Source organism: Triticum urartu, chromosome 5A (assembly GCF_056163025.1).
Source record: "Triticum urartu cultivar PI428250 chromosome 5A, HENAU_Tu73, whole genome shotgun sequence".
Classification (NCBI taxonomy): Eukaryota; Viridiplantae; Streptophyta; class Magnoliopsida; order Poales; family Poaceae; genus Triticum; species Triticum urartu.
In genome coordinates, this window is record NC_141877.1 from 79,803,360 (window position 1) to 79,814,882 (window position 11,523).

Here is an 11,523-nt window from a genome sequence, read left to right on the forward strand (position 1 = left end):
TGAAAAAAGAAATTGAATTAGACTACTTAACTATTTCAATCTACTAATCTATTCTATGTAGATTCAAAGATAATATAATAGAAAGAATCTAAAGTGTCGTAGAAAAAACTATATGTAGTTCTTTCTACCACACTTTAAGATTCCAACCAGATCCTTTCATTTAAGACTTGGATTTTTTTATTTAATCCCTTTTTAATTTCTTCAATGATTAATTGGAATTCCAATTAATTATTTTGGCTGACTGTTTTTACATAAATAATAAGTAAAAAAGAAGTAGGAACTAGAATGAACAGTGTAGTAGCAATAAATGCGAATATTGACTTCCATAACCTCTTTATTTTTTATTTTCACAATAACTCGGGATGTAATCCCATGGAGAGGAAAAAGGGGTATCTTGTAAATTCAAGGGTAGGGCTTGCATTCTGATAATACTGAATCAATTCAATATTATGAATATCGGATCTATCAAATCAATTCATGGATGAGAGTTATATTTCACGGATGAGAGTTATATAGTATAACATAGGAAGATCCTCTATCCACACTAAGACCAAAATGGGTTTTTTGATTGGATTAGGAATTCCCTCTTTTTAATCCTTTTCTACTTTTTCTTTTCTATATCTCTAACCCACGAGCTTTCTTAATCTTATACTTTCTTAATCTTATACAATTTCCCTTCCTTTTTCTTATAGTTATACATACAATTATGTATGTATTATATGACCAACTTTCTATGGGTCACATAGACATCCAAATAAGCAGTAGAAGTGAGATGGGGAAAAGAGGTCTGAAATAAAAAGGGAATACGATTTATGTATGGATTCCGGTAAAATACCGGTACTCTATTCCATAAGAGTGGAATAGGAAATTAAGATGAGGATGGTATCATCATAAAGAAAGATAGAGTAATATAATATCCTAAATTCTACTAATCCACATATCGTATGTGTGTCTTTCTTTATCGATTGGGAGTAGTGAAAAAAAAATTCCTATATGCCCTCCCTCCCTCTTTAATGAGAGATGCAAAATAAAAAAGTGAAGTAAGGGTGCCCTGTGGGTATTTGATCTTGCTCCCTGCCCCTTTTTTTTCATGGAAAAAGGAAATGTCAATTTCTCCATTCATTGAACCCTAGTTCGGGACTAACGGGGCTCGAACCCGCAGCTTCCGCCTTGATAGGGCGGTGCTCTGACCAATTGAACTACAATCCCCGCGGGGTGTATGGCATACCCATTCTTAAATAGAACCATAAGAAGATTCGATTCGTCTTTCGTACTCTAAGAAATAGACGAATCATATACTACATACCCACATATTATATTATACGTGGGTATAGTGAGAGTGACATAACTAGTATGTCGTGATTTTTTATCACTAAAAATGGATAATAATCCAGCCTTCAATAAGAAAAACTCTTTTGTTTGTAAGAAAGGAATGAGAGAGATATGGATTAGAAAAAAAAATTCCCTTTTTTCTTTATCTTTTATTTCTATAGATCAGACATTTTATTTTATGGAAGAAAAACAAAAGGATTTAGTTCATACTCACGAAGCCCTAGATTTTTGGTTTGGGCCGAGCTGGATTTGAACCAGCGTAGACATTGTCAACGAATTTACAGTCCGTCCCCATTAACCACTCGGGCATCGACCCAGGAAGAATTTATTCTAGGGTTTTTGCTAATCTATGATTAACCTCCTTTCATAATACTCCCTACCCCCAGGGGAAGTCGAATCGCCGCTGCCTCCTTGAAAGAGAGATGTCCTGAACCACTAGACGATAGGGGCATCACTAGACGATAGGGCCATATATAGCCGCTCGTGATTATACTATAATCATAGTATGAGCAGTTTTTTGGAATTGTCAATATAGTCGAAAAGTATAAATAGATCCAAAGCAAAGAGTTTTTCCAACTTTTCTGTTATGTTTTCATCTAGGATTTTTTTAGTTGATCGTTATAGATTAATTCTCCGTGCTTCATTTAGTCTTCAGACCAAAAATGCATCCATCCCGCACTAAGTCATAAAATTCTCTAAAAATATGGAGAAAGTTTCAAAAACAAAGAAAAAAAGTGAATCAATTTAGTAGAAAAGTACTCTATCAGATTCGAACCAACGACTTACGTCTTAGCACGAGATTACTCTACCACTAATTTAAAAAGCCCTTTATCGGATTTGAACCGATGAATTATGCCTTACCATGGCATTACTCTACCACTGAGTTAAAAGGGCTTTTTATTTAATTCAAAAATTAGCCACTTGGATTTCCCATTATGGGTCTACTGCATAATGTACATATTATATATATAATATATAGAGATAGAGTGAGAGACATTATGTAGAGATTGTATATGTATATATCGATATCTTGAGAGCTCAAAATAAAATTAATAAAAAAAACATACCCTACATAACATATCCAACTCTTCTTGGTTCAGGGTTTTCCGTTTCCGAAGACTAGTAAAATAGGCGGATTCTGGAACCCCAAGGATTCAACGGTATATGGATATGGAAAATATAAGATTTCCGATCCTAGCGGGAAAAGGCGGGGAACAGATACCCAATAGGATATAGGATCCTTGGGAGGAACTTTTGGTAATGGCCTTGATCCTCTATGCTATTTTTTATGTGTTCTTAGTTCTATTGAACTTTTTGCATTCTTTTAAACAAGAATCTAATAAACTAGAATTGAGTCAGTGGAAAAAAGGAGAGAGAGGAAAGTGTTAAATGGAGAGAGTCGACTAATCAGAGACTTTTAGGATCTTCTTTACATCAGGTAAATCTGTCGGCCCTGTCTGTTTTTTTCTTTAAGTTACAACTCTTTGCTGCTTACTTCTGTCAAGCCATAGGGAAAGTCTATGATGAATTTGGAAAACTCATCTCACTCTTACTCTATGGCTCGGACTTAATGGGGGAAGAAAACATCTTCCATAATTTCTTTTTTGTTCAATTCTGGACAAAAAAGAAAAGGAAAAAAGGAATTTATAGGGACAGTGTTACCCCCTATATCCCCTAGTTTATATTGTAGGAATAATAAAACAATTTAGCAGTCTGACACACTTACGTCCTTGCAAAGTAAATAATTATTATTGTAGTCGTAACCGTAGAATAGGATCTTAATCAAAATAAATACATTTGGTTCAGGCGCTATTAGCATGGTAAGAAAAGATTTGTTTTACAGACCAGAGGGGCTATCTAAATCCTAAAGTAAAGGCGAGCGATCGAAGTAGAAGTACCAACGGCTCAGTGTCATGAACCTTCTCCATCTGATTCAATAAGGGGAAATTAGCCTTCTTGTCAAATGGCTATCCTTGACAAAGGGTACCATTTATACCATAATCTACAATGTAGCGGGTATAGTTTAGTGGTAAAAGTGTGATTCGTTCTATTAATAACTGAATTTGAAATGATATACTTAAGGCATCCTTAAGTTTTTTATTTTTATATTCCGATGAAAACTTTAGTTCTTATAAAGGATTAAATCCTTTTCCTCTCAATAGCATATTGAGGAAGAATATACATTCTGGCGATTTGTATCCAAAGACTAATTTAAATTGCATCCAAAATAAAAATAGGATTATGAGTACAGAGTCGCGAAGCATAATTTTGCATTGGATTAAGTATTCCAATTTTGAAAATATGAGTAAAGGATCTATGGATGAAGATACAAAAAAGTTGATTTCCAATCGTAACTAAATCTTCTTAAAATAAGGAATAAGGAAGCCAAATAGCTAAAAAAAACGATAGTTTTGGTTTACTAGAACCATCCGCATATTGTTTCAGCTCGGTGGAAACCCAATTCTTTTCCTCAGGATCTCTTGAATGAAATTAGGGAACGAAGTAAGTAGATTAGATGGATTTAGATAGAATTTCTATCTCCTACTCTATAAGGATCATCTAGAAAGCGGAGAGCTTTGGTTCCATTCAAATAGAAAAGCTGACATAGATGTTAAGTGGTGAGAATATCCATAAAGGAGCCGAATGAAATCAAAATTTCATGTTCGGTTTTGAATTAGAGACGTTAAAAATAATCAACCAACGTCGACTATAACCCCTAGCCTTCCAAGCTAACGATGCGGGTTCGATTCCCGCTACCCGCTCCATTCTGTATAAAAGGAGTATTCTATTTGTCTAGACATGTTAGAGGCTTGTATTCAAGCCTTTTTTGTCCACCAGTTTCTGGTACTCCAGAGCGGAGTAGAGCAGTTTGGTAGCTCACGAGGCTCATAAACTTGAGGTCACGGGTTCGATTCCCGTCTCCGCACTTAGCAGTCTGTATAAAAGTACTATTCTATTTCTCTAGATATGTATGGTAGAGGGGCGTATCCAACCCTTTTTTATTCATTAGTTCCCGGCCCTAGAGGGCAAAATTGAGCAGTTTGCGAAGTCACTTGCCTTCAAAAAAAGAAGGCGCAAGGCCTCTCCCTACCCTGCAGAAAATAAAAATGAAACGAAAGGGACAGTCTACCTCTCCCTTCGCTTTAGAAAAAGTTTGCCCGTTGTTTGTCTCAGTTAATACCCAATTTTTGGAGCTCTGTTGGCGAGTTCTATTTCTGCCTCTGGAGCGCCCTCTTTTTTTGAGTGGGATGCAAAGGAAGGGTAAGATAGTAAGGGATACGGCACTAGACTAACACCTAATTAATACTTAATTTAATATAAGTAGTTAAACAGTTAACTAGACTAAACTTTTTATCATAGTACTTTGATAAATTAAGCGGGCGAGCGGCGGGAATCGAACCCGTATCTTCTCCTTGGCAAGGAGATATTTTACCATTGAACTACGCTCGCTACGGTATATATTTTATAGCGTATATCCGCCTGGGTCGACCCAGACATAGAAGGTCGACCGTTTCATTTCATTTTCTATTATATTAGAGTTTTCCTTTTTTTATTATCTGTCAATGAATATTCTAATGGGAATGGAATTTCATAATACTGAAAGAGAAGAGCTAGCAATTCGGAATGCAAATTGCATTTTAATACGTCTCACTATTCTAATTTTTTAGAAGAAATGGCCTTTATTATTTCTTTTTTATGGGGTTAATAAATATTAACCATATTTCATTTAAGAAATGAGAGAATTCAGAATAGCTACGAGAAAGACTAGTCCAATCCATAATGATGTACCGGAAAATACAACATTTTTATTATTTGACCAACCATCAGGAGAAGCAAATACAAGGGGTACACTAATTACTAAGACTGAGGAAGTCGCAATTAATGCAAAAACAGCTAATTGGAAAGCAATAGTCATATTTCTAATCCTCCAAGCTACCATCAAATAAAGTTGACTACATATTTGATCCCTCACTTAAACCAAAATTGTAAAAAAAAATACAAGAAGTAGGAGGGGTTTAATCATGAATCCATTGATTCTTCTCTTTAATTCAAATTTATTACTTAAACCGCTTTTTTATTTGGATATGGGGGTGAGAAGAGATTATTTACTCTTTATTTCACAAGCGGGTATAGCAGATCTTGTATCCGTGTATACAGTATACAGAGATATATCGAAAAGGAACTTGTATCTGATATCTTTCTAGAGGCTAATAAATCTTTTTATTTTTTATATGGCTATGTTCTATTTGTAGGAGTAAAATAAGGATTAGGCTGTGGAGAGATGGCTGAGTGGTTGATAGCTCCGGTCTTGAAAACCGGTATAGTTCTAGGAACTATCGAGGGTTCGAATCCCTCTGTCTCCTTTTGCTTATTGAATACGTTTGTTTCTTTCATTTTTTTTTCTGTCCCTTATCTTTCTTTCATAAAAAGGAATGAATGGCTCGGCTAGATGGAATAACCGAGCCAGAACAGAAAAAAATTAGAACAGGTATAAATAAGAAAATCTTAGTTAAGAGGGTTCATGTAAAGAACAGGTTCCAAATCACGATCGATTCCCTTTTCAAAACCTGCTGCAGCAGCTCGGGCTCTTCCTGCATGCCATAAATGGCCCACAAAAAAGAAGAATCCTAGAGCAAAATGAGAAGTTGATAACCAACTTCTAGGAGAGACATAATTAACTGCATTGATCTCGGTAGCTACGCCACCCACGGGATTTAAAGAGCCTAAAGGAGCGTGGGTCATATATTCTGCTGAGCGTCGTTCTTGCCAAGGTTGTATGTCTTTTTTCAACCTACTCAAGTCCAAACCGTTGGGGCCCCTTAGAGTTTCTAACCATGGAGCACGAAGGTCCCAAAAACGCATAGTTTCCCCTCCAAAGATAACCTCCCCAGTTGGGGAACGCATTAGATATTTACCTAAACCTGTGGGTCCTTGAGCGGATCCCACATTAGCTCCAAGACGCTGGTCTCTAACTAGAAAAGTAAATGCTTAAGCTTGAGAAGCTTCTGGCCCGATGGGTCCATAAAACTCACTCGGATAAGCTATATTATTGAACCATACAAAACAACAAGCGATAAAACCAAACACAGATAAAGCAGCTAAACTATAAGACAAGTAAGCTTCTCCAGACCATACAAATGCACGGCGAGCCCATGCGAAGGGTTTGGTTAAAATATGCCAAATTCCGCCAAATACACAAATAAAACCCAACCATACATGCCCACCAATTATATCTTCTAAATCATCTACACTAACAATCCACCCTTCTCCACCAAAAGGAGATTTTAGTAAATAACCAAATATAACACTGGGACTAAGGGTCAAATTGGTAATTTTTCTTACATCTCCCCCCCAGGGGCCCAGGTATCATATACACCGCCAAAATAAATATTAATCTAGCATATTGATATTCACAGTGAATATTAATGTGGGATCCGTGGTTTAAAATAATACCTATTTTCAGGTATCATTTGGGGCGGAAACCAAATCGACATCTCGATGTGATACAGCCCTTTCCATTTTCGTTGGGAAAGAACGGCGAAGTCCATCCGAACCCTCCAATGAAGAAATAAGAGGAGAGCAAAGCGCCAATGGCGCGCGAAGCGCATGCGGAAGGGGCACGGAGAAATAAAGAAGTGTGGGGGAGAAGCAGCCGAGCTCATTCCCTTCGCTTCCTGGGCCCAAAGCAGTGCTTTGTTTCCTGGCCAAATCAAGGATTTGGGGCTGATTGCAAAAGATATCTGAATAGAAAGATAGATCCATCCATCTATCCAGATATCTAAAAAAGAATCGATTTCGATTTCATGAAACCTTTGATTCAAAGAACTGCGCTTAGCCCCCCCGCTCATGAAACGGCTCTGCTGCAATGGATGGCAGAGGGTCCGTAGTACCCGAAGCACTGGAGTGATCCAGTAGCCGGGAAGGGGCCTAGAAGTGCCTACTACTACACCACACTACACTTGGCTCTACACATTTACAGAGCTTACCCCTGTCCAGTGTCTGGCAGAACGTTGGGGGCTTCAATCGTCGACTCGTTATCCCCATCTCAGCCCAGGCTAACGGAGCCTGACTTATTCAGGGGAGAGAGTGGAGCCTATAGAAGCACTCTTGAGAGTAAGATCCTTGGCTCCTCTTCATTCTCTACAGGGGTCTCTGCCCACATGGAAGCGGGGTATAGATGGATAAGATCAAACACGGGAATAAGAAGCATTTGAAATGCCTTTTTGATCATTTTGATAGAGGGGGATGGATAAAGTGGGCAAAACAGACTCACATTTTTCAATCGAAAAGATGGGTTCCTTTTTCATCTCGACAAAGAAAGAATCATCTTGAAAACGCTCCTAACCCCTTCGTAGGGCCGTGTATAGTAAGTGATCCGAACCTGCCCGGAGCGAGCCCCCCTTAGAGGCAAGTGAAGTTGGTGAGCCATATGATGGGCAACTATCTCCTGCAGTTCGGAGAGGACTCAGCTGTTAGTTAGTACCCCCTTGGTTTCGGGGTGGACCCTTTCACTCTATTTTATTATATACGCTTAGCGAAAAGAATGTTTTTTGATAGACCTAGGACATGGATTCTATATGAACCAATGGATCGTGACAAGTCGTTACTACTAGCAATGACTTCCTCTTTCATTACTTCATCCTTTCCATATCCCTCTCCCTTGTTCGATCTTACTCATCAAATGGCACTCAGTTCATATCTGTAAGTTCGTTCGATCATTGACAAGGTTCAAAGAAAGGGTGGCCATTCACCATGAAGGCTAAAAGCGAGATAGGCTTTACTGGACATTTTCGCTTACAAAGGCGAAGACAATTCCGCATTTTTTCAGCCGATTCTCCGAAATTTAAGACAATTATCCTCACTCAAACTTCAAAAAGTCCTTTTTTTTCTGATGTAAATTCTGTCTGTCTCCTTTGTCCTTCCTAACGCTAGTCTAGTCTCCGATTAAAGGATTGATACGGGCGTGCTTCCTTGCAGAGGGTTGTTTTAGACACCTACCCACCAGAAACTTCACTTTGCCACCCAGGTATAACCAAAGCCTCCCACAAAGGAATATTTACTACTGGGTCCATCACGTGTCCAGATACCGGTGCATCCCTTGCCGTTTCCCCATCGGCTGAAGTTGGATCAAAGTCCCCGGACGCGAATGCTCATTATAGAAAGAACTAGGCCTACTTAGGTAAACAGGCACCCCATCACTACCGTAGTAGTTGAAATCTATAACTTAGGTGCGTTTGCCCATTACTTCTACCCATCTACGCGATTCTGAGATCCAGCCATTGGAACTGAGAGATCCCCGCTGTTTGACCTACTCAAGTAGGCTTTCTATTGAATATCCACCCGTGGTAATTGCTTGACTGGTAGAAGCACCAAGCTTTGGTACTATAGTCGTACTCGAGACCCTATTGAGCTGCTTAGTCTTCTCCTTTCTTTGGCTGGTGAAGGGACAGTGGACTTGTTGTTTCATTGCTCTCGTGCTCTGATCTTGATATTGATTGCCAACTCGGATAGAGGAAGTAAGCTGTTCTGTTTGGGCCATCGTTCTCTGTTCTATTGGATTTGACACTTTTTCTGATCTCCCTCTGCCTGTTTTTGAGCTCAATAAAAGAGAAAGTTTCATGCCAGTATGGGCGAAAACCATCAATTTTCACATTCCCCTAATAAATGGGTGTTTTTGAGGTCCTTTTTCCGATCAGTTTCATGCCAGTATGGGGTCAAAGTATACAAAAATCACATTCTCCCCGTAGAACGCTGTTTTTAGAGCTCTCCTTTTTTGGAAACATTCATTGCGCATAGTACGAAAACCAACAGAAATCCCACTGGCAAGGGTGTTGTGCCGGTTGCCGACCAGGCGATCGACCAGCTTCCGACCAGAAGTGTTGGTCCAGTGAGGTGAGCCATGACCAGAACAGAGCTGTTACAAAGGAAGCCCACTCCCTTATGTTCTGATGGGAAATAGGACTAGGATCTGTAATAGTTGTATCTGCTTTCCTTTGGTTTGCATGGGCACGTGATACATTCCTAGCATGACGTTGGAACAAGCAAGGACCCAGCGTGATCCAGAGGGCAAGCCCATCCCGGGTAACTTTGTATCCTGACCCAAGCCGGAAGTTTGTCGAACTTGTAGTCTAGGACATTGGTAGGGATCCGCATGGGCACGCTGAACAATCCGATGGCCACCCACAACACGAAACATCGGCCCCGCTCGTAGCGCTTGCCGATCATCCCTATCTCTACCGGGCCCGTATTCCCTGCCTCGCTGATACTTATTCATTTCTTTGAATCGATAAAGATGGGTATCCATGCCTCTTAGTTCCGGGGAGATACTGGTTATGCCAGTGTGGACAAGTTCAAATGGAGCAAACCCGCAAGAGCATGGAGCATAGGATTTGAATTAGCCCAATGCGGATGGCAGCGATCGAGCAACTAAACGAGCGAACTCCAAATAGAAATCTTTTGCGCTTTCCTAATGTGTTCTAACAGGTGTTACAAGCTTCGATAATCTAGCGTAAACTAACCCGAACTATGGTTTCGCTTCCCTAAACTATGTGGTATAATCACTTTAAGTGAAGCATGTCCCGATGATTCCCCGGATAGGAGAAGGCCAGCTGGGTCATTTGTTTGTATAATTACGAGTCAATTCACTCCTGCGGTTTTTGCCCGAGTCAAAAGACAAGCAAGTCCTTTGAGTACACAGCGAACGAAGTGCCAGAATGTGAGCCTAGGGTGAACAGTGGTGCTTCCATGGCAGTTGGATAGTAGATCAGAGAGGCAGGCCAGTAGAATATGGAGTTGTTTTCGTTCTCTTGTTATTCTTTTCTGGCTATAAGTATTTCTGTCTTGGATTCGTTTGGCCATTAGGTTTGAATTGCCTTCTCTTTCTGTCTTCCATTTGAATTCCGTGATTTATCCTGCTATTTGGAGAGTAGTTGATATGGTCTTTCTTGGGTTTGGCTTTCAAAGTGCAGTTCGAAAAGAGTGAGTTGCTGTCAATGGCTGGAATGGAATATATAAATAAGATGGAAAATATGGCTTTCTTTCCATCTACCTATTTGAAGTAGTAAGCTTATCTTTTAGGTGGGAATAGTTTACAATCGAGTTTGAAAGCATTAATGAAGTGAGCCTATTACATCAAGTTCTTTTTTGACCTTTTCATTTGAAAGTAGCCATAGGCAAGGAAGGCTACCTATTGATACGGAAAGAAAGCCATCTCTGGCTATTCTTTTTTAGGGTGGAAAAGAGTGCTCCATATCCATATATGTGCTTGGAGGGAAGGCCACATCTTTAATTGTATTCTTTTTCGAGGTCATCCTCTTCAGCCTGTGTTAGTAGTGCTAGTTTTTCGTTTTTAGTACCTTACGGGTCTATAGAAAGGCTTAGAGGATCCTAAAGTGTCAGTTTATGTTGGAATTGCTTTGCTCTTTTTCAAGCAAATAAGCTTGAAAGAAAGTGCTTTTATTTGAGTGGAAATGAAAGAAGAAATCATCTATCTAGACAGAGTATGTGTATTATTCGGTCCATGCTTGCCCTTCTAGGCCCTTTAGATCTATATCTATCTTACTATCGAAAATGGTTTTAGGAGGAGCAGAGCAAGTCACGTTTACAGCCAGCAGTTCTTATGGGCGTAACTCCCTCTAGTATTCCAATAATCTCCTTTCCTCCAATATGTCACTAGTATTCAAGTATGCGGCTCGTATTAGTATGCCAGGCGTTCGAGAGACCAGAATTCTTTTCATAGCCTTCCCTTCAATATGCCATCTTGTCTTGCGGCGCTCTATCCTTCCAAGCGAGCCTGTGCTCGGGGAGCACTCCTTCTATCATTCGTAAAATATGCTTATCTCTCCTTGGTCGTAAAGCTTCGCTTTGCTTTCATTTACCGAAAATGCCATTGGAGTTTCCAGCCGGGAGGCGCAGTCTCGTACAAGCAACTTCTCTTCCTCTTTCGAAAAGTAGCAAAGCGGTGTCAGGTTGGAAGCCTGCGGGCCAGTCTGTTCTAGCGCCTCATTCTTTACATCCTTGCATTACTCTCTTCCTTTCCTCCTTGCCCTAACTTGAACTGGCTGAAACTAAAATGGCCGGACTTTCTAATGATGGCACTGGCTTGGCTGGATCGACATGAACTTCTATTAGGACAGCAACTGTTTTGCCCCTTGTCGAACTTTGACTGAGACATAGCCTTGCTGCTGCGGG

The 11,523-nt window shown here is 39.8% G+C and overlaps 1 non-coding gene across 1 annotated transcript; it reads right to left on the minus strand.

The window, feature by feature from the left end:
* Positions 1 to 1,135: 1,135 nt before the first annotated feature.
* Positions 1,136 to 1,209, minus strand: TRNAD-AUC (transfer RNA aspartic acid (anticodon AUC)). Its single transcript has one exon. It is a non-coding gene; the product is annotated as a tRNA-Asp (tRNA).
* Between the last annotated feature and the right edge of the window lie 10,314 nt (positions 1,210 to 11,523).